At 38.0% G+C, this 21,388-nt stretch overlaps 1 long non-coding RNA gene across 1 annotated transcript; it reads right to left on the reverse strand.

Annotated features, from left to right (window-relative positions):
• Positions 1–11,061: 11,061 nt before the first annotated feature.
• LOC130829936 (uncharacterized) lies at positions 11,062–21,142 on the reverse strand. The gene is made up of 3 exons (XR_009047677.1): positions 21,054–21,142; positions 20,470–20,605; positions 11,062–11,083 (listed from the first exon to the last, which is right to left on the reverse strand). It is a non-coding gene; the product is annotated as an uncharacterized LOC130829936 (long non-coding RNA).
• Between the last annotated feature and the right edge of the window lie 246 nt (positions 21,143–21,388).

Genomic DNA, 21,388 nt, shown 5'->3' on the forward strand with positions numbered 1-21,388 from the left:
TGTTCCTTAAAGCTTCTAGTCGGAAGCTGCACAGGTGTTTTTGCTAACATTTTATTGACTAAAGAATTCACATGAAGAACCCTGATATCAAAGGGCAAAGAGTACAGTCTATTTATAAGGAGGGCAGTAAAGAAATGTTTAAATGAAATTAAACATTCATTAGCATTATGACTCAGCAATCCCGCTCCTAATTACTTACCCAAGAGAAATGCAGACAGAAAGCCACAGAAATCTGTATGCTAATGTGTATAGCAGCTGAATTCTTGATCACGAAGAATGGAAACAATCCAAATAGGTATCAACTAGTGAATGGAGAAACACAATGGTACATCCATACAACACAGTATTATTAAGCAATAAAAAATCAGCAAACTACTAATGATATATGTAAGAACATGGATGAATCAAAAGCATTATGCTAAGTGAAAGAAGCCAGATTTAAATGGTTACATACCATATTAGTTCATGTATATGACATTCTGGAAAGACAAAACTATGGAAAAAGAAAACAGATCAATGCTGGCGGAGACTGATGGTGGGGGAGGGCATTGACTATAAGTGGGAACAAGGAAAGTTTTGGAAGGATGAAGGGAATATTCTATATTTTAACAGTGATGGTGGTTACACAACTGTATGTTTGTCAAAACTCATAAAACTATACTCCTAAAGGGAGAAATGTTATTGTATGCAAATTATGCCTCAATATAAGTTAGTTAATAGGAAATCATATTTACTTCCTTGGGTTACTTCATACTTAAATTACTTAATACATAATTTAAAAACTAATAGATACCTAAAAATACATAATCAAATTGACAGAGACGAAGCAAACAAAGTATTCACTTACCTACAGTTTTTTTGGAGGGGGACAGTAAGTCATTAATTTAAATATAGTTTCTGATAACTGCAACTTAAATATTAGCCTTTACAATTAAGAACTATAATTTTTATTTTCCTTTTAAGGAAATAACCTGCACCATGTAATGTATATCATGGAGTTTACAGCCTGTCGGTTTTACAAGAGAAGTGGGCCTCAGTAAATAATTATAAAATGCTTTTGAGTCATTTCCATTCCCTAGGAAATACTGCATAATCTAAATAAGGAATGCTGCATTTTAATGGACATAATATTTTAATTTGTTAGTTACACAAAACTGTTCTGGCAGTTTATAAATTATATGAACATGTGCAAATTCAACTGACATGCATTTTTCAAGAATGAAAAATTGTCCAGAAAGAAGAGCAGAGAAAACAGAATGAAATATAATCTCTCTCTCTCCTTCTCATTTCATGATAGCATAGTAAGTAAAGAAAAAGAGGGAAAGGATTACTGTATTTTTTCCACTAATGATCCAGTAAACAGTAAAAAAATAAGCTATAATAGTACTGGGGGAAAATAGTTTAAATCTTTGTTTCTTTCCAAAATAGTCTTACATGATTTAAATAATTCAGTTGAAGAACTGGTGAATTAAAATAAATATCCAGATTAATTTTTAACTAAGTATTTTAAAACAAAGCAAAACCAAATCACATTGACTGCTTATGGATGTTTTCTGGGACGAGAAGGAGGTTAAGACACTTGTACTACAATGTATTGGATAACTCCCATGTGGTCTGATCTACAAAGGAGCTTTTTACATAAAAAGCTTGTTGCTAATCACAATTCTTGATCTCCTTTTATGAACCCCAAGATAGCAGAGTAATGCTATAATTCTGCATCTTCTGATTGCTAAGGACTGGAGGCGTGTCTTCTCCATGTTGATTCTGTAATCCTGTGTAGAATTTTTGTGGGAAGAGTCTTATTCTGTTTGAAATCTATATTGAAATGAGATTCTTTATTGATGTAGTATCATGACCCTTCCTGTCTAAAAATTCAACACTCCATAGGCATCCTTAATAAGGAGCATTGCCAACTATTTCATGCCTAATAGTGTGTGCATTACAAAGGCCTTTGTTCCCTTCACTTTCACTTCTTTAATCACAAACGCTTTGAGAATCAAAGACATTGATAAGAAATATATTTAGAGTAATCAAAAATCTACTTTCCTCCAGGTACTCAGCTATCCTCTCAGAAAGATTGACAGCAAAAAAAAAAGTCAATAATCAATTTTTATATTATTTTTTCAGATTCTTTTCCATTATAGGTTATTGCAAGATATTGAATATAGTTCCCTGTGCTATACTGTAGGTCCTTGTTGTTTACCTATTTTATATACAGTAGTGTGTTTATGTTGATCCCAAACTCTTACCCATTCCGCTATCCGCTTTGGTAACCATAAGTGTTTTTTATATCTGTGAGTCTGTTTCTGTTTTATAAATGAGTTCATTTCTATCATTTTTAAATTCTATGTATAAGTGATATCATAGGATATTTATCTTTCTCTGTTTGACTTACTTCACTTAGAACGATAATCTCTAGGTCCATCCATGTTCTGCAAATGGTATTATTTCATACATTTTTATGGCTGAGTAATATTCCACCATATAAATTTATACCACATCTTCTTTATCCATTTATCTGTCGATAGACACTTAGTTGCTTCTATGTCTTGGCTGCTGTAAATAATGCTGCAATGAACACTGGGGTGCATGTAAAAAAGATCACTTTTAATAAAAAGTGAGCAATGATGTATATTTAAGCATCTCTAGTCCTGTTTGGCATATTTTGTATATATGTGTTTCATTCTGCCCCCAAATATAGACTCACATTTCTTCCCAACAATAAGTGATTTGTAATCCATCAGCATACAAATATCCTGGGAATTTGAGCAATCAACCTCACAGAGCCACCAAATAATGTTCCCTGGGAAGACTGGAATGATGTGTGTGGGTCACTGCTCTCAGTCACCCCAAGCCTAAGTTGGTAGCCGGCAAGGGGGATGTTTCCATCATGTAGTGACTGGCCAGTTGGCTGAAGTTGGATTTCTTCTCCAGCACAACTCCTGGGCATTAGAAATGTGCTTCTTATAAGATCTTTGTTCCCACCTCCTTGACTTGGAGTTTCTAAAAGCAGATGCACAATAACACCATGCTTAGAGGAATTTGGGCTTTGGTTTTCTACAGGGCTCTAACATTTACCAGCTTCCCAATTTCCCCAAGAGTTTTCACCCACACTCTTTTGCTCTCTCATAAATAAATGCACAAATTGTTTTTCTACCTCTTCTTCTCTCATAATAGGACTATCAGACTTTTAGAGAGGGGCATAGTCATCTGTTAGAACAGACCCTTAAATCCATTAGCAAGTAAAAAAAAATTATTTAGCCTTCCTTAAGAATAGAGGGAACTTTGTCTTAAGAAACCTAGTGTTCATGCCTGGCTCAGCTCCCAGCAGGGAATGGGGATGCTTAATTTTGTCCTGGGAAGCAAGCCCCACCAAAGAAGAGATTGAATGGCTCTTCAAAGGAAACTTGAATTTTCATAACAGAGACACAAGTTTAAGCTTTATATATTATTACAAATTAAAGAACATCTTAATTCACTCAATTTCCTTTTATATTGTTATTTCATTCTATTTTCCTTTTTTTCTTCTTTTCCCCTCCTCTTCCACATTTACATGAAGTATGTTCTGTAAAGCAGTTCAGAAAAATTATTAAGATCTCAGATCAAAAGGAAAGAAAATGAAATTAAAGAAAAGCACCTACTGATATCTTCTTTCCTCCAGAAAGATGAAAGACTTTTAGAGTTTTTCAAAGGCTGCTATAAAATGTCCAAATACTCACCAAGGCACGAAGGCAATAAACTATAGCTGAAAGAATACCTTAATGGAAATATTTTAATGACTTGGTCAAATTTTTCTATTTTTTTTTTTTAGGCCTCAGTTTCTTTATCTGAAAATGAAATAACTCTACTAGATTTTACAATTATAGCAATCTATGAACCTACCCCATCCTCAGTTTTTCTTGCCCTTAAGCGTTATAACAGTTTGATGATATATAAAAATCACTCCTACTTATTGACTCCAGACAACTAAAATGTTGTACTAATGAGACTCAAACCTGCTCCCTTTACCCAGCCAACTACACTTGGACAGAGTTCTTTAGTGTCAGATAATCCCATACCAGGTATTTCACAGTAATGATAAAATAAGGACTAACATTTATATAGAGAGAAATGTACTTGCCTTCATTCATGCATAGTGAACAGTGATCGCCACTGGCCTCCCGCTTTCTTCTTTTTCCCCTATCAAGTCTGCTCTTTTCTTATTGTTCTTATCGAGATGTGGATGATTGTAGATATGCAAGATATTAGTATTGCAGTGGTATGTACATTTTAAAAGAGAACAAAGATGAAATTCTAACCTCGATATTTCAACTATCAGTTATGGATGAAGGAGATTGCAGGAGTATCAGTCTTTGGCACCTCTGAAATCATTCCGTGATGATTCTGCCGGCAGAAAATTCAATGTGTCGAATGAGACTTAAGGACAAAACAAGAACAGAATGGTCCCCTAAGGTGGCACAAGCCCAGGGGAAATATAAACTGAAAGAATATAATTGTGTGAAACATGGAGGAAAAATCAGTCTGTCGAGATGTTCATTATGGTGTTATTTGCTAATCAGCCAAAACATGAAAACAACAAATACAGCAACCACAGAAAAGTCGTTTAAATCATTAGCTATTCAGGTAAGAGAATTCAGTCCTTAAAAATGATGGTTATAAAAACCAAAGAGCAACATGAGAAAATGTTTGTATATTTAAAAAGCAGTTTTCCAGATTTGTTATATACTACCTGCAGAGCCGTCTCTAGAATGGTACAGCAGGATATTTGTCTGTTTCATTTTGGGCACCCTTGTATCCCAGGCTTCTTAAAGTGTCTGGCACATAATAGGTGCTCAATAAATATGTGCTGTGTGACTTTATGGATGAATCTTTTAAAGTAAATATTGGAAGATAATACACAAATTAATGCAACAATGGGTCTATATTGGGGTGTGGAATTATGGCTATATATTTTTTCCTGATTTTCCGGACTTTTCCCTCCTTTCTCCCACCTTGCTCTCCCTATATATTCTATTGACATGTAGTAATACATGTTTTTCAGTCTCCCTCTACCTCAGCATGTGTCAATTTATGTTTGCAATCCAGGAAAAAGAGATAATTTTATGAAGAAGGAAATTAGAAATTTAACAAAAGACAGATTGCAGTTTTTTGAAAAACAAAAATCAAGACATAATGTGGTATGTACGTTGTGTAACTGCAGTCCCGTCTACACCCAGGGACAGGACATAGCACAGAAATGACTTCTCTCTGTTTCAGTCATGAGCTAGTTTTTCCATTATACATTTATTCCACAGTTAATAAAACAGAGCAATTCTACTTGTTTTTAATGTTCTGCCAATGAACATACTGCTCAGAACAATAAGTATGAAATAAATTCTCATATTTTTTCAGAGAGAATTCGTCTTTCACCATGAAGTTTGGCCAACTCAGGCAAATTAAACCTAGACAATAAAGCTTCAATTAGACATGTTATAGCACAGACTTATGTGTAGAGTCTCTGAGCAGACTGCAGTTACAGAAATCAACAAATACAGAACAATGTGCCTTCGCCTCTGATTTTAGTTGAGTTTAATAGCGCATGAAGCCTGGGACAAACTGCACTGTATTCAAACTCAGAATTGCAGCCTTCGTACATGGCTTGATGCACATCACTGCAGATGTTCCTTTTCTGTTTCAAAGTTATTTTTCCATCCATTCACTCAGTTTATTTCTTCAAGAAATGCATTTGCTAGCCGTATGATCTTAGATGAGTGGCTAAACTCTTTTTGGCTTCAGTTTCCTCATATGTAAAGTGCAGGTAATATTTGCCACTGTCTTATAGTTGCTGGGATTGGGTTAACACATGCCGTGTTTACAAAGTCCTGGCATGTGATAAGACCTCAACAAGTGTTAGCTCCTTGTACTGTGCCCCAGGCCTTCTGCTAGGAATTGAAGGTATGGTGATGAAAAGAATGGCTTAGTTCTTGTTCATGGCAGCTTGTAATCTAGTGGGTATCTTTATTGCAAGACAATTTTCTATGGACCTCTAGAGTTTCTGCATGGCTTGTGAGCAGAAGTACTGACAGCCATTTGTCCTGATTATCTTTTCAGGGATGGTTTTTATATGGAGAACAACCTTGGAAGATAGAGTGTCTTTCCCCTCAAAGCAGAGAGCTGTTTGTTATCCAACATAAAAAAAATAAAAAAAAATTAATGCCTCTCTTTGGGACAAAGTATGAGCAGGCTTACCTGCAGCCAATTCTGAAAGACTGACATATCCTAAATTTGAGATTTCTTTTCCGCCACTCATTGCATGTGCATGTGTCACCTAGATCTTGTCATTCCTCCTTGTAGGAACTGGGAACTCAAGCAATCAGTGCAAGTGCTGATATTTTAGATACAGCCATTGCTGTGAATAATAAATCTCTTTTGTTTCTGATCCAGGACTTTTTTGCCTTCTACTAGCATCCAAGTTAACTTGTTAACTTGCAGTTTGGATAAAATCTCAGATTCTTCACAATTCCTGACAATCATTAGGTGAATTATCAGAAGCATAAACATATCTGTATAAACACAAAATGCACATGTACCTATATTCTCGTGTATGTAGAAAAATTAAGGACGGCTAAATGTTATAGGAACATTGTACAGTGGGATGGGGTTGGTAGTAATCTTCTATTAATTTATTGAATTGACACTAAAAACCTTAGAATTAGAAGCAAACATGAGAATCACCTAATCAAAACTACTAGCTAATGCAGAGAGGTTATGCTAATCTTGCCAACTACTTTTTTCTCCAGTGCATAATAGAATAACTGGCACATAGTGTGTGCTCATTGGATACATTATTTAATAAATGAGTAGGTAACTTATGAATATATTTACTAATGCATGTGTTCTTTTTATTGCTTGCCAATTTCCATAATAGGGTAGATACTTCTACACGGGAAATCCAGTCCATTGCTGAATATCTTTCTTTGGAAGTTCTTCCTTACTGTATTAGTCAAGTTCCCTTACTGTATAATCTAAAAATCACAAAATATTAGTGAATGGTATTATGTAATAAAAAGTTTATTTCTCTTTGCATACCGTCATTCAATGTGGATTAGGAAGCTCACCTTCCTAGTGGCTTTCTCGCTCAAATAATGTGTCAAGGATTGGGGCTCTTCTGTGATGTTGTTCTATCCAGGGGTATTATGAAAATGGCAGTGCTGTCTCTTAATTTGAACTAAAATTTGATTTCTTAAATTTAATTCATTGATTCAAATTCAACGAATTGGAGCAAAATACAACAACGACAACAGCAACAAAAGTTTGTTCTTTTCCACATGATATGATAGACATTCAACTATTTATTTCCCCTTGGTCTCTACTTTTTCTAGCCTAAATTATCATGGTTCCTGTAATCAGGTCTCACATGACATCATTCTCAGCTACCTTACCATTTTGACTGTTTTCCTATGGACATCGCTTAGTTTGTCAATAACATTTAAAGAGTAGCATTGAGTACTGAATACATCTGAATATATTCAGATACTGTCAGGTAAACAGATTAGAGAGAGCCTAATTTCCCATGATTTAAACTCTAGAAAGGCCAGTGCCTCTAGTCTTTCACATTATCTCATGAGAATTATGGAACACCAGGGAGGATAATACTTTTCAGTATTAGTGGATGCTGGCCTACTTCATTCCATTTTACCTAGTCACCTCTCCTCCTTTAGGTCACTAGACTTCAGGCAGGCATTGCCTCAAGGGGGAGTGGCAGCTATGGAAACTAGACAACAAAGATATCAAATTCTTGACTTCTAAGGTTTGAAAAAAGCCATGCCGGAATACTAGAAGATCAAGTTTTTCCTGACTTTGATAAAAACTCTCTGGGCTAGAAGAAAGAGGGAAATGTTGTAGAAGAAGCTACAGCATTAGACACTGGTGAAGGCATGGGAGAGCGGGTTTCGGGTGCCCTGTCCACTCCCCTCCCACCCTCACCTTTAAAGTTCCAGAAAAGGGAGAAGGAGCAACGGAAGTCAGGCATAAGTAGAATTGGAAAAGATAGAATACCCAGGCCGCTGCCCTCTCTCTGGCACGCTGAGAGAGGCAGCAGCCTTCCAGGAATGCCTCCACAGCAGGGGAAACAAGTAGAGCCAGCTAGGGGGTGTCAGGAAGGAGAACCCCAGGCTACCATGGGCTCCCCTGCATGGCACAGTGCTGCAGATGCACGGCTCACCTGCCCCTCCCCAAGCCCCACCCCAACAGCCTAATATCATTTCAGGGGGGAGTCGAAGGGGAAAATCTGAAATGTCCAGTTTAAGTGGAAATCATTGACTGTATCCAGAAAAAGCTGAAAAAAATCCTGAAGTGACTGAGTTTACTGATATCTGACATCAATGACCTTTTCTACTTTTAGGAGGACTGAGCATTATGATAGGAAATATTCTGTGTTAACAAAATATGGGCAACACTTTTGCATTTCGAAGGACACAACGTAAGAATGTTTTGACAACTATGGAGGGTTTGTCGTGAATGGACAAGGTACTGGATTTGGATTTAGAAGATCTAGGTTTAAGTCAACTTCTCTATGTATTTGACCCCAGGAGAATTTTTCTCTTAGCAACAGTTTTAACATGAATAAACACGTACGTATTCTGACTTTCTCAAAGGCAGAATGAGGATATGGAATGAAGTAAATGCCTGGAACGTGATTTTGTAATTTATAAACTACCATAAATATGTTATATCACCATTATTCTATTTCTACTGTGGTTTTAAAATTGGGCTAAATTTAATAAGTGTGGCTTGATGTTACATTTTGATATTGGGTGTAGAGAGATACTCCAGTTCGATGCTTCTCAAATTTAACATGCACAGAAATCACCCGGGTGATCTTATCACAGAGCAGTTTCAGATTCAGCATGTTTGGACTGAGGCCTGAGGTTTTCTACTTCTAACAGACACCCAGATAATGATCCTGCTGGACCACAGACCACATTTTGAGGAGCAATGCTGTAGTTAATGACTAGGTTTTGCACGTTTCCTGAGCTGGAAGTAACAATTAATATTCAATATTGCATCTCGCATTGCCCAAGAATAGCTTTATCTCTCCCATCTGTTCCTATTAAGTTCCTCATATTTGTAGCATATCTGAAGTTGATTATGTCATGACCTGATTATCAAACGCTCTGAAATAACTTTCGGATTTTTTAAAAAATATTTGTTATTATCCATAAAGAACATAGTGTGCTTCCAGGGAAAGTATAAACAAACAGTTCAGTTCTTGAGAATTTATGGGATTTAATCCTACAAAGTTGGCAGCAGATATGCCAATATTTCAGTTTTTCACTTTTAAGAAAGAATAAAATTTATGTTTGGATACTATAAGTAAGAAAACTGGACAAGTATTAAGGCAGCAGAGGTACTGTTTTATTTTAGCTGGTTTGTGTACATCTTTATCTCCTCAAGATTCCAGGAAGCTGATATATACAGAAGATGGGTTATCACTCATGCTTCTGTCCCTCTGGTGAAGACCACTGCTGTCTAGAGCACAGAATATCATTGTAGACATTAGAGATGAATGTTGTCTGTTCAGTTATAAGAAAAAGTTGTAGACAAGTTACTGTGGCTTGCTATGATAGAATGGGTAAAATTATTCAGAACTGCCAAAAGTACACATCAACTTTCTTCAACACCCCTTTGAGACAGATTGCCTGGGTGATCACTTAACCATGTGAGGCTTTGATTTCCTAATCTGTTGTGAGGAATAATGAATTATTATATAAAAAGTGCTCAAGACCTGCCAGACACATAGCAGGCACTATATAAAGGTTAACTATGATTATTATTGGTGTTATTATTATTATTGCTATTATTACTGTTACTTAATTTCCTTATCTTGGTTTCTGCTATAATTAGATAATTTCAGGAAGTCTACCCCTAACTATACCTCCAGGATGGACTTGATTTTGCAACCTCTCTGGACCCTAACATATGAAGGATGAACTGCGATCGTTTATAGTTACTGGAGATGATGTATATCTCTGAAATCTCAGTGGATTTTGTATTTTTCAGTTGTACTACAGTTGTGCTATACTAAAGAGACGGCTTATGTTAAAATCCTCAGACATTTTGACATTATTCTAAAGAAAATATGAAAATTTGGCTAAAAATAATGAATGATATATGTTCTGTCACATAAAAAACCCTTAGCATTCGTGTTCTTCCTATATGGTGTTTAAAGAGACCAAAGCAAGACTATTTATATATCCACAATCCATAACATTCACTGGTCACAGAGAGAGTCATTCAATTCAAATTAACCTAAGCAGGGTTACACTGTACCCACTTTTGGTGCTGTGAGAGCCACCAAAGAAATATCTAACTCTGCCTCTTCCCTCATGGAATTTATCTTTTGATTCTTTTCACGAGGGAGGCAATTACGATAATTGAAATGATCAGTGCAAAATAAAGAACAACAATAATAATTATAATTGCATATAATCAATTCACCAAATATAAGGTGCAAGCAACACAAATCATAGTAGTATAAAGGAAGTTAATTTTCAAATGTTAAGACATACTTCCTAAGAGAAGGGCTACTTGTAGCTTATAGTGCACCTTGGAAGTAGGTGGGATTTTGAATATATTCCAGGCATCTACAGCCACAGGGGCAATCATGTTAAGACATCCTCTCCAGTGACCTATTTATACAATAAGAATGAAGTGGGCAGCTGGGATGCAACTAAATTACTTTTAGGACTTGAAGACATGTGCATACATTTGGATGCATTGAACAAACGTAATGCATGAAAATCTGGCAAAAAAACAAGCAACAAAACAGAGGAGTCATTTTTTTGTTTCGTAAAAGCCTTCAATGTGGTCCAAAAAGTTTTCCTTAAATACAAAGCCTCTTTTGTTCCTATTAAACGTAAATTACCTATAAAAATCATGATTTGCCCTCGGTGTTCCGGGTTGACACCTCTTGTCCAAGTGAGGGTGCAGCCTGTAGTGTCCCTTTGTGCCGAGTGGTTGTGGGGAGTTATGGGGCACAGCGTTTCCTCTCCGCCTTCTCTCTTCTGAATGACAGCAACATGGGACTTTGGCTTCATTTATCCTAAAATATTTAAATCAAATTATAAAACTAATGTATGAGAAATGAGAAATAAATTCAAACCAGATTACGCTGGCTGCTGTGACTTATTAGTCCAATTGGTCTTTGTCTGTGGCTTGTTAGCCTGGTGCGTTAGAACACAGTGCTAATGACGCCAAGATCAAGGCTTTAGTCCCTCCTGGCCTATTTAGCTTTGCTCCATTCCAAGGACAGGACTGCACCCACACCAGGCCAGACTTCATGTGAATATATTCTGCTTGTCAGAGGCTGACAGACAGAGTGTAGTCAGAGTAGCGTAGATCAGCCATTACTACCAGAAACACTAGCAAAGCAACAAGCAACCAACTCAAGGTACACAGTGAACTAATGGTCTGTCTTTACCTTCCACGAGGACAAATGATCCTATTTCATGGTGAAGTACATACTCTGTGCGGATTTATTAATGCAGGCTAAGAAGTGTCTTGGTATGTCTTCATCTCATCTCACTGTTCCCAACCTGGATTTCTTTATTATTAAAGCTCTATGAAAATATAAATAAGGAGTACTATAAAGCCCTACAATTCCAGCCAAAATTACTAGAGTAGAAAACAAACAAACAACAACAACAAAACAAAAAAACTCAACAAACTCTACAGAGGGAGCACACTGGCTGTTTCAGGAATACGTTCTGGTAGTAAACAGAGGTACTAAGAGTTGCGACACACCTCCATTGAAAGAGAAATTGCTGAAGCAGGTGATGCCATTTGCTGTATGTGTCTGCTGAGTCCTCTGGCGATACTTAAAGTCTCACTTTTTTTTTTTTTTTTTTTTTTTTTTTTTGGCACACGGGCTTAGTTGCTCTGCGGCATGTGGGGTCTTCTTGGAGCTGGGATCGAACCCGTGACCTCTGCATTGGCAGGCGGATTCTTAACCACTGCGCCACCTAGGAAGCCCAAAGTCTCACTTTTTATTAAACCAACCAAACTAGGAGGATTAAGAATGGCCTCAGTATTAAATTGTAAATAGATGAAACTTCATCCTCAGAGTCTTTATATGAGATCTTCAACTTGTAATGAGCACCGTGTGCTCCGACCTAAACACATCATAAGAGAAGTAAATAAGACAGAGAAGTGGCACTTTACCAGATGTTGAAAATCATCAGGAAAAAAATACTGTCTTGAATCAGAGTACAAATAATATCTCTGTAAGAAACCCTGCCTAAGAAATTCTTGCATGGATGTTTTTAAAACACTCTGCAGAGAGAACATGCTGACTCTTAGAAGCTTACCCATTAAATCTCACCAGGCTGAAGAGAACAGGATAATGCAAAACGCAACAGGCATGTTCCATGTGCAGCTTGCACGTGTCCTATGCCCTGGAGCATCCTTGAATTCACAGGACTGGATGACTGGCTTGTGCATTTTTAGATGAGAACTCTTAAAAAGACCCCCAAGTTATATTTTTTTTCAAGTATTTAGTTATCCTATATTTAGTTATCCTATGATAGGTCTTGTTCCACACAAAGTATGAAGTCTGTCTGTTTCACAACTCTCTCTCTTTTTTTTTTTGGGCGCACAGGCTTAGTTGCTCCGCAGCATGTGAGATCTTCCTGGAGCAGGGATCAAACCCGTGTCCTCTGCATTGGCAGGCGGATTCTTAACCACTGCGCCACCTAGGAAGCCCCTGTTTCACAACTCTCTGAGGGAGGTTTGTGACAGGGAAATAAATTAGCATTTTGAAGTTCAGCTTGGGTCAGTTTCTCCCCTATGAGCTTTACGTATATTACTTATTAATTCTCACAGAAGCCCTATAAATATAACTATCTCCACTTAGACATGAGAACACTGAAGTTCAGAGTTTCGTCTGGAGCGAAGGTTTGTGCTCTTTTCATTCTTCATGCGAGTATCTGAAGGCCCCTGTGACTCTGATTTTACTAGTCACCTCACAGTGCAGCCAGACCCTGCCCGCTTGGTGAGGAGCTCAGCCACCTGGTAACTTCCCTACTCACTGTCCCCTGCATGGCTTGCTGTCTTAGCTACCTGCGAACTCTGGCCATTCTGCTGTATTCCACTCACAATCTTTGTTTTCTGAAACTAAGGTCACATTTCTGGTAATATCAAATGCTATTCAGTTTTTTTTTCCAGTTTTATTGAAATATAATTGACATAAGACTGTATACGTTTTGAGAAAAAGGAACCCTCCTACACTGTTTGGGGGAATGTAAATTAATGCAGCCACTATGGAGAATAGTATGGAGGTTCCTTAAAAAAATAAAAACGGATTCTGCAATTCTACTCTTTAGCATATATCCAGATAAAACTCTACTTTGAAAAGATATATGCACCCCAATGTTCATAGCATCACTATTTGCAACAGCCAAGATATGGAAGAAATATAAGTCTCTCGACAGATGAATAGATAAAAAAGATGTGGTATATATATATACTATGGAAAATTACTCAGCCATTAAAAAAGAATGAAATAATGCCATTTGCAGCAACGTGGGCAGACCTAGAGATAATCATATTAAGTGAAGTAGGTCAGACAGAGAAAGACAAATACTGTATGATATCACTCATACGTGAAAAATAGACTCACACACATAGAAAACAAACTTACCGCTACCAAAGGGGAGCAGAGAGGGATAAATTAGGAGTTTGGGATTAAAATATACACACTACCATATATAAAATTAGATAACCAATAAGGACCTATGGTATAGCACAGGGAACTATACTCAATATCTTGTAATGAATGTAAAAAAAGAATATATGCATATGTATATATATATATATAAAACTGAATCACTTTGCTGTACACCTGAAACTAACACAGCATTGTAAATGAACTATACTTCAATTAAAAAATGATTACGAAACTGTATAAGTTTAAAATGTACAACGTAATGTTATGACATGTATATCATGAAATGATTACCACGGTAGGTTTAGTGAACATTCATCATCTCATACAGATACAACATTAAAGAAATTGAAAAAAATGCTTTGCTTGTGATGAGAACTCTTAGGATTTACTCTCTTAGCAACTTTCATAGATAACGTACAGCAGTATTAATTATCTTTATAATGTTGTGCGTTACATTGCTAATACTTAATTATCTTATAACTGAAAGTTTGTGGCTTTTGACCACCTTCATCTAATCCCACCTACCCCAACCCCTGCCTCTGGTAACCACAAATCTGATGCTATTCAACTTTAAGTTGATTAGGAAAGGAACCAAATAGAAGAGAAAAAACCATAAAAGTACTTTTGAGGAAAAAAACTTCTCAATTCTACTCAAAGAGAAGATTTTGAAGCTACTTCTGTAATCCCTAGCAATTAATTTTTCCACTGAACTTGAGAACTTTCAGGAGCTCCCTATCCACTTCTTTCTAAATCAGTTCTTAAAGCCAGAAACTCAGGCTCAGCAGGAAATTTTAATTAAATTGACCCATTAGACCAATAATTGATCTAAGAAATTTTTGTGAGGCTTACCAATTCCTTGGTGAATTTTTACCTCTTTCACACAAACACATGAAATTAAATATATACATAGACCATTTCATTAGACTTAGTGATCATTAATTATTATATAATATATGGTGTAATAATAATTTTTAAAAAACACAAGTGTTTTAGAATCAGATCTGGGGTGAAATCCTGGCTCAGCCACTCACCAGCTAGCTGATCTTTATTTTTTTTTTAATTTTTAAAAAAATTTTATTTATTTATTGGCTGCATGGGGTCTTCGTTGCTGCGTGTGGGCTTTCTCTAGTTGCAGTGAGGCAGTGCGTGGGCTTCTCACTGCAGTGGCTTCTCTTGTTGAGGAGCACAGGTAGGTGATCTTTAATTTCTCTGACCTTTAGCTTTTTCATATCTAAAATGGTAATACCAACTACTTCATGGGATTACTGTGAAAATTAAAGAGAAAAGGAATCTTAGCATAAATGCCTGGTCCATTGCAGATGCTCATAAAATGTGAGTTCCCTTTATCATCTTCTTGCCCATGAAAACACAAAAATCATAAACACCCGATCCATATAAACCTCCTTCATTCTTCTTCATCTTCTCATAAAGCACATGCTTCAAGTCACCTCACAAGACTATAACCAACATTTTGGGTGGTGAAATAGCTACCTTTAAAAAAAGCCTATCCCTACAACTGTGACCATGTTGAACCCCAAAAGAAATTATCCTTTAATAAAGCATACAATCATTACTTCATTGAATAAGTATTATGTAGTAGTGTGTATGAAGAAGACATACATACTTTATCCCTTCATGGATCATAAGGAGGAGCCAGGAAAAAAAGGTTAAGAAAAAGCCTGTATTTCAAAATAGGATAAATACTAGGAGGGGGGTGTGAGCAGGATGTTACTGAGAGAATAGTGGGGGCAGAGTGGGGGTGTACTTTAAATTTCAAGGTGTCTTTGAGGAAGCATGTTTAAGCTAAGCCCTAGCTGCTAAGTAGGCCAAGGAGGGGGAAGAATTTCCCAAGTCAATAGTGCATGCAAAGACTGAGGGAGACGGTTCATTGGACTGAAGCAAGTGGATGGATGACATGTGCTAGAACAAAGATGCCCAGTGGACAGGAGGAAATGGGTAGGAGGCTGTGGAGGTAAGCTGGCAGAGGCAGAGAGAGAAGAGAAACAGACAGACAGAGAGGAAGTGAAAGAGAGGGGAAGAGAGAATAAAGAAACATTATATCCACCAGTGAATTAAAACTTAGTAGAACTAGCCCAGAGTAAGAGTAAGATGGGAGACATGAATTTATTATTCCTTGAGTCTAAATCCCCACATGGCTCTCTTAGCTTATGCGTATATCTTGCCAATTTGAGTATGATTTTAGCATTTGAATATTAGTGTATTTTAAAAAAAGATGTGGCTCTTAAACATGGACCAATTTTTCACCTGGTGGTCAACCCAAGAAAAGGCAGTCTTTTTCATGCTGGAGGTTAAATTGTCTGTATTGAACTTATTGAGACACAGTATTTGTGATCCGGTTCATTGTGGGGGTTTGATGAAACTTTCAATATTAATTTGGACCATGCATGGTTTCACTTGCTTTATTTATTGACTTTAGAACCCATGTAAGATATAGCCCCACTCCAGAGTCTTGGGCTCTGGGATGGATGCTAAATTTTGTAAGTTAGTTGCATATAGAAATGAAGATGGATGATATCTCTTAGGATGAGAAGGTAGAATAAGATGAGAAAAAGGCCCAGGAAAAGACTAAGAAAATCGATATTTAAAGTTTAAGTAGAGGGGTACTTGGTAAAGGAAACTGAGAAAGAATAGCCAAAGTGTAAGGAGACAGATTAGCAAAGAAGGATGTCATGGTAGGATGTCAAGAGAAGAGCTAATTTTAAGGAGGGATTAATCTACGAAGTGTCAGAATTTACAAAGCATCAATTGCAATGAAGTTAAAGACAAACTTTGAGCTTGTCAACATGACCATTACTGGTGACCTTAATAAATTTTGGTGGGGTGATGAGGCAGAAATCTGATTGCACAGGGGTGGAAGAGTGAACAGAAAAGGAGAAAGTGGAGAAAGTGGATTTGCAGGATTTGAGAAGGTGGAGAAGACAGGAGACAGTAGTCACAAGAGGATGTGGGTAAGCACACCAGACGAATACAGTCAAGTTGCTGGGCATTGAAGAAGGCCCACCGAAGGCAGGTGATCCTCAGTGACAACTGCAAAAAGTGGCTTCATTGCTTTAAATGTGAGTTTTGACCTTCTGTTTTCACATCTATCCCATTAGTATTATTAGCACCACTCTTAGATCCAGGCAACCAGAGTCCCTCCCTGGCCCCTGAGCTTTAGAGAACCTCTCACTGGTTCTCCTCCTATTGTGCCTCTCCTCAGAGTAATCTGTAGGGCAAAGGGGACATGCTCACCCAAGTCCTCCCTTCTAGCACCCCCTCCCCCGTTAAACTCTTGATTCGTTTCCTATTGCTGCTATAACAAATCACTACCAACTCAGTGACTTAAAGCAATGCAAATTTATTATCTTATCGTTCTGGAGGTCTGAAGTCCAAAATGGTGTTGTTGGCAGGGCTGCATTCCTTCTGGAGGCTCTAGAGGAGCCCACTTCATGCCTTTTCTAGCTTCTAGAGGCTGCCTGTACTTCTTGGGTGATGGTTCCTTTCCATCTTCCAAGTCAGCGATGGCCTGGAGAGTCTTTCTCACTTCACAGGAATATGACACTGACTCTTCTGCCTTCTGCCTCCCTCTTAAAAGAACCCTTGTGATTACTTACACTGGCTCATCCAGATAATCAGGGATCATTTTTCTATCTTAAAATCTACCCATTAGTAGCCTTAATTCCATTTGCAATCTTAACTCTCTTTTGCTATACAAGATCAACATATTCACAGGCATTATTCTGCCTAGAACAACAATGTTTTCGTACTCAAGACCTGGGAATTTCCTGAGCAGATGAACCTCATAGCTGTAATTCCTAGAGCAGGCTGCATTATCAGTGGGCTCAGCTGAGGCCAGAGGGCTGGCCAAGAATCATCTGTTTGGTACCCTGGGAGAAGAGTTTGTATATATATGCTGAGATGTCCAACACAGGCACTGCAGGTCCCGTGTGTTATCTTACACTAAGACCCTAAGTTAAAGACAAGCCTGGTTGTCATCCCTCAAAAATGAAAACCTGCCCCCCTCTTTGCCTATCTTATCCCAAGAGATATTGGGAAAATACACTTCAAGTTACCCCTCCAAATGAAACTGGTCTGGGGAGTTCACCTCACTAAATTCCAGCCGGAAATTTTGGAAATATTCTGGGAGAGTTGGTGGGTGGGGACAAAATGTAGTGACTGTAAACCTCTGACAGTGGCTGGGATAGAAAAAGAGTAGGAGGATAAATACCAGATGGGTAGGCTTGACTTCCATATCACTCAACAAGAAGAGCGGTGGAGCAGACTGAGAGAAGAAAAAAAAAGTAAATGAGTAATTTTTGAGGAACTTGAGCTCAGAAGTGTAAATCATCAAGTTCCATCCCATTACTATGTTATTCCAAGTAATTGTGACACCACGCATGATAGATATGAAAATGAGTACACGAGTGGTCAGGTTGAATCCTCCGGTCTGGGTGACTCACTATTGCCAAATGCAATTGGCCTACATTTGCCAAATGCAATTGGCCTACATTTCCCCCTACTCCTTTTCCACGACTCTAGGTTCACCGAAGGATGATCTCATCTAAAACCTCTTCCTGCGTGCATAAATGGATATGCATGAGTAGTTACATATATGCACACCCACGTATAATGTATGCATGCATGTAAATATATATGGGTGTGTGTGTGTGTATATATATTATTGTGGGTGATAGAGAACTGAACTGAGTCCAGAGACCTGGAGACTTTGGTTTTAGTTCTGCTTCCATTTCCCTAGGAGATTTTAATCAGACTATTTGTTTGCTTACCTTTGAAAGAAGATGTTTTAGACTTGGTGATCTTTTTGATTCTTTTCTATTCTAAAACCCAAAACATCTACCTGGGGGAAGTCAGGCACATCAGCTCTCCTACCAGAACTCTAACTTAGTTCTCCTTAACAGGATTTATCCTACTTTTATTAATGAGCAAACAAAGACTCCAGCCTCTGATAGGTTATTTTCTCCTTCTAGTCTGTCTATGCTTCTTTTGGATTCTAATTCTGTCTGGGCAGAATTTAGCTTGATTTTCTCATTTTCTTCCATCAGTGCAATATGGAAATGAAGGGAGGTATCAAAACAAAGATACTGCAGTATGGAAAGATTTTGCCAAATACCTCCAGAATTTTGAGTCTATGACTTATCAGTATCCAGGAACTACATCTTTGTCATACGGTAAATATTTGCAACATAGTGAGGCTCTATGGGGCATAAGGAAGATGCAGAAATTGGGCTATGAACATGCTAGATCTATTTCTCCTTTAACTTTCTAAGTCAACAAATATATCCTGAACACCCTCTAAATGTTAGATATACAAGATATAAATGGTCTCGGCAATAGTCTAGCAGAGGAGACATATTGAGCACATGATTGTACAAAAAAAAATCAGTTATACATATATTAAATTATTTGAAAATAAAGTTTGACATGTTAAGTGACCATGCTCCTTTCTAGAAAGGAGGTCTCAATTCAGATGGCTGAATGGACAGTTGCAGGAGATTATGATATAGGTAGGGGCCAAAATTTGAATATTAAAGAGTTGGGACTGCAGACTCTGGGGAGCTGCTGGGAAATTTTTTTTTTTCAAGTGAGTCAAGAACCATTACTTTGTTGGCTTTGCAATGGCTGGGATGGAAAAGGAGAATACAGTCGTGGAAAATGGATCAAAAGAGGGTTGAACTTGGGGTCTGGAAATCAGGTAGGTGCCTCTTGCAGGATTCTGTGTGAGAGATGCTGAGTGAACTAAAGATCATAGCAGCAGAGATAAAGAGATGAGTGGAGAGAGTCAGTAGAAAGGCAAAAGCATGGATGAAATGGACTCCAAGACCAGATGTTGGGACTGTAATGTTGGATGATTCCCAGATTTCCAGCTCAGCAACTAGGTTGGGAGTTTCAATACCTGAAAAGGAGATTAAAAAAGGAGGATAACTAACTAAACACAGAAATTATTTTGTCATAGTTTTGGAGGCTAAAAATCCAAGACTAAAGTACCCTCAGAGTTAGTTTCAGGTTGGGGCTATGGGGAAAATATTGGTGCTATTACGACTGAGGTTCCTATGGAACATCTGTGTGGCCAGGCGGAAGCTGAATAGATGAATTTGGAACATAGAAGATGGGTATGACCAGTGGTTGTCAATTTGAGAAAAGGCAGGAATAAACATTTTAAATAAATTTGTATATCTCTTACTGATAGGAATACTCCTCCATTACAAAGAGCACAAAATCTAAACTGTGAAAGCCCTTAATAAGTATATTTTTAATATTCAGTGGATGAAAGAATGAGTTAGTGAGTAGGATCTGCTATGAGTAGCCAAGAGTTCCTATCCAATTACTATAGTTTGTGTGAGTGTATATGCATTTATATACCAATAATTGTGTGTCTGTGTAGTTATACATACCCACATGCACATTTATATAAAGGTTAACAATAAAAACAATATACTGGTACTGTACATCTGTATTAGTCTGCTAGGGCTGCAATAACAAAATACCACAGGCTGAGTGGCTTAAACACAGAAATTATTTTGTCACAGTTTTGGAGGCTAAAAATCCAAGATTAAAGTACCCTCAGAGTTAGTTTCTGGTGAGGCCTCTCTTCCTGGCTTGTAGATTGAGGCTTCTCACTGGGTGTCACAAGGGCTTTCTCCTGTGCCAAAGCAGACAGATCTCTGGTATCTCTTCCTCTTCTTATAAACACACCAGTCCTAGATTAGGGCCCCATCTTTATGATCTAATTTAACCTTAATTACCTCAGAATAGGCTTTGTCTCCAAACATCCTTTCACTGGGGGTTGGGTTTCAACACATGAGTTTTAGGGGGACACAAGTCTGTCCATAACAACATCAGCACATTTGACATCCAGATTAACTTCTCAAAGGACAGTCTCTGTGAAAACAAAAGAGATTGTTCTGTGTCATATACAGGGGGAGAGATAAACTTGGTCAGAGTTTGCTTATTTACAAAATAAATATAATTCTTTTCTATTTTGCCTGATTATATTGAAATACAGTTATATTCCTGGGAACAAATTTTGCTTTTCATTTTGGAGAGGATTGTAAACCACTTCCAAAGAAACCTTTAAATAATAGCTGGATGGATTTAATAGATTGTTACTGTCTGTTGTTCTATGGAAACCGGGATGAAAAAGCCAGAAGAGGCTGACGTCTCGCAAGGAGGTCATACCATCAAGGTGTAAACTCAAAGTGGAGATTGCTTGTAGAAAACCATGTTGCATTCTTGGCATGTGCGCGCTTGCAATGAAGTTAACTTTCACTTACGGTTATATTTAATGTAGGAGCTAATCCCAGTTCATTTTGCGCCTGCTCTGTTTTACCTCTCACTGCACTTGGCCTTCCTTTAGCCTTGGCCTCTACTTTGGTGTTCCCTGTAAAAGCTCTTTGGGGCTGGGAAGCCCTCGCCCCGGCGCCCAGGTGACAGGAGATGGGGTGGGAACCCGCGGAGCTTTAAGGGCGTGGAGCTTCTAGCATACCATTCCCTACCACCACCACCCCAGTGCCGAGAGGCGGGGAGGGCTTCCAACTTCGCTCCAATCCGCGGCCGGCCCTCCCCGGGGTCCCCCTGCTGGGCGACTGGCCCGCCACCGACCGAGTCGGAGGAACTTCGCCGCGCTCCGCGTCAGAGCCCGGGGGAGGCGAGGTGCTCCCCCTC

The sequence above is a fragment of the Hippopotamus amphibius genome, chromosome 10, assembly GCF_030028045.1.
Source record: "Hippopotamus amphibius kiboko isolate mHipAmp2 chromosome 10, mHipAmp2.hap2, whole genome shotgun sequence".
Lineage (NCBI taxonomy): Eukaryota > Metazoa > Chordata > Mammalia > Artiodactyla > Hippopotamidae > Hippopotamus > Hippopotamus amphibius.